Below are 2,835 nucleotides of genomic sequence, written 5' to 3'. Positions count from 1 at the left end.
TAATCTGGTTCAGCTTTGGTCTTTCATAGTCAGTTTTAAAATTTTGCTCGTGTATAATCGGTTCAGTACTCGCTGCTATATTTGTCTGTTGATTGTTGAAAAGAGCAAAGTTCAGTTCCTGTCGCCGGATAGCTGAAAACATGCAACCTCGTTTCTTTGCCTTTATTTCATCTTACACATTTGATCTGCAACGGAGAGCAGATGTGCATGCATGGCTAAGTCACTCGGTAACTTTTCTCAGGAAGGCGCCACACTTTGTGCCAGTAAATGGACACCCTGGACCAGAGCGGGAACATGAAGCTGGAATCTGCCGCCTCATCAGGAAGTCCACGTACTGTCAAAGGCAGCCACACGTACCTCGAATCCCTCAGATCGGACGGTTTCCACCGGTCGGCCATGAAGATGAACAGCCCCGGCAACACGAACGTACCCTGGGAGAAGAACGTTGTCGATCTGTATATCTCATTCCCTCCCAGGAAAGGATTGCCCAGGGTCTCCCAAGGACCCATGATCGATGTCGCCGCGTGAGCCTTTGGAGTGTTGGGTGCCCAGCCTGTGCAACCCGAGGTTATCATGTAGTAGGTGCCGCCGAACTTGAAGAGCGCCGGAGCTTCCCGATACCGTGCGACGAGGATCCTTCGCATGTCGTCGGTCACGTCGAGGTAGTCGTCGGTTAGCCGGGCAATGTGGAGCTCGCTGTTGCCCTTGGATGAGTATATCAGGTAGGCCTTCCCGTCGTCTTCCTTGAAAATGGTCATGTCTCTGCTTTCACAGTTGTGTGGGCGCTTGCTGTAGAGGTAAGTGAATGGCCCTGTGGGAGAATCACTGCTCGCCACGCCGATTGAGGATTTGGTGTAGTTTGCATCGTCTATGTGCATCCACATCACGTAGTTGCCGGTCCGGTTGTTATAGATCACCTTGGGCCTCTCCAAGACATTGGATTTGTGGAGGTCATGCAGCACATTCTTTTCCTGGCCATGGGAGTACAACTCCTTCGTTTGTCCAAGACCACAGGTCCTTTGAAGAATAGCAACTTACTCCAACAATGTCGACCTGAAATGTAGTTTGTCTTTGTTAGAATGACAAATTGGGAAATTCTACGGAACATAATTGTTGTTTATACGAAGAAAATTGCAAATGACTTGGTAGGTTCAACCCTTGAATATCAAGAATTTCAGTATTGAGAAGCAAGCTACACGTGTACGTCCACATAGTAGGGAAACACACAAAACTTTGTTGATTCCCATGATCTATCAATTGAAACTCTATCCAAAATCCTACTAAACTGAAAATTGCCTCACGCCACATCAGAATCAGGCCTTCTCTCTGACTAAGACCCAAAACATTGGGAATAGGAGTGGCATTGGCATATGGCCGAATTTTGATTTCCTATAGCTATGAGAACCTAAATATGATGACATTGAACTGAAATAACTGGACAGTAGATACTAAATTCAGACAACATAAATGCTAAAAAACAAAGATAGCTCTTACGGAAAAGAATGGCATGGGTTACAGTTGTGTGTGAATAATGCTATCCGTCGAGCCTGGCGACATGATTCCATAATCTTGCAGCAAGATGTCGACAACTATAGTGACACAAAATGAACTTTGATGGTTTTTACTCATCTTTTCTTCACAGTTTCACTACATTATAGAAGCCTACTTGCTCTAGTTAGGTTCATGTGCAAGGCTTGTTAAAGCAGCCGTATCAATTATGTTTGTATATACTATGAAGCATACTTGCAATTGTTAGGCTCGTGTGCAAGGCTTGTTCAAGCAGCTCGATCAATTCTGTTCATATATAATTATATGGCTAAAAATGAAGGGTGTGGCTAATAAATTTTTATGTTCTACCTAATTCTAAATTTAGCTATTACATTCTGACAAGGGAATAATGCTCTTCGTGTAATCACAGTGCCAAATGTTGGAAGCTCTCCAACACACCAATGATGCAAAAACTGAAAGCATTTGGACGATTTGACTTACCCGATCAGGTCCCTTGTCGTGAGCTTTGTAGGTCTTGCCATCCTTATTCTCTCCATACCAGAAATAGGTCTGGGTTTCCTCATCATACAGCACACCTCCACCATGAGCTTGGATCGGCTTCCCATCAGTGTCAAGCCAAACCCTCCCTGGGTAGTACAAGTACCTCCTGGCATTCCCACCATTCACTGGATCCATGGCCGCCTTCCCTTCCTGGAAGAACGCATGATGCACCGCAGAAGACTCAACCAAGAACTCGTCCACCACGGGTAGTGTCCTGTGCTCCCCCTTGCGCCGCACAGCCGGTGGATTCCTCCAGCTCCGGGCCAGCTTCACCGGGAAAGTTTCCTCCTCCACCTCCTCTATCCCTCTCACAATCTGTTCCTCCTTATGGCTGATGAAGAGGTGGAAAATAAGAAGCATGACCAATGCCGCTAGACACCACACTATCGGAGTGAAGGAACGGTGCCTCGCCGCATGCCAGCGGATGGCTAATGATCTTGGCTGCTTGCTCCCCGCGCCCATGGCCATGCGCCAATGATCTGCTCCCAATTAATACGAGCTGCAGTTCAGAAAAGGAGAAGGGTTCAGTTCGAACAATGCGCAAAATAGACTGTAAAAGGTAGCAGTGGTACTTTTGTGCAATGAACGAACAGCCTCGTCGCCATTTCAAATCAGGGATTAGGGCAAGTTCAGCATTTCACTGGTCGAAAATTCCATTCCCAAATTAGCGTCGCATGCTTGTGGATGATTTCGACAAGCTGTTAAAAGCAACCGCATCCCGCCCGGTGAGACGGAGAAACCTCACGATGGGATGAGAATGGGCCGGGCCGGCCCGGCGGGTCGAGA

General features: G+C 47.1%; 1 pseudogene; it reads right to left on the bottom strand.

The window, feature by feature from the left end:
- Window positions 1-215: 215 nt before the first annotated feature.
- On the bottom strand, window positions 216-2,522 carry LOC123165039 (uncharacterized; annotated as a pseudogene).
- Between the last annotated feature and the right edge of the window lie 313 nt (window positions 2,523-2,835).

This window comes from Triticum aestivum, chromosome 1D (genome assembly GCF_018294505.1).
Source record: "Triticum aestivum cultivar Chinese Spring chromosome 1D, IWGSC CS RefSeq v2.1, whole genome shotgun sequence".
In the NCBI taxonomy this organism is placed as follows: domain Eukaryota; kingdom Viridiplantae; phylum Streptophyta; class Magnoliopsida; order Poales; family Poaceae; genus Triticum; species Triticum aestivum.
The sequence above is the reverse complement of the archived record's forward strand: the minus strand, read 5'-3'. Positions and strand labels throughout refer to the sequence as shown.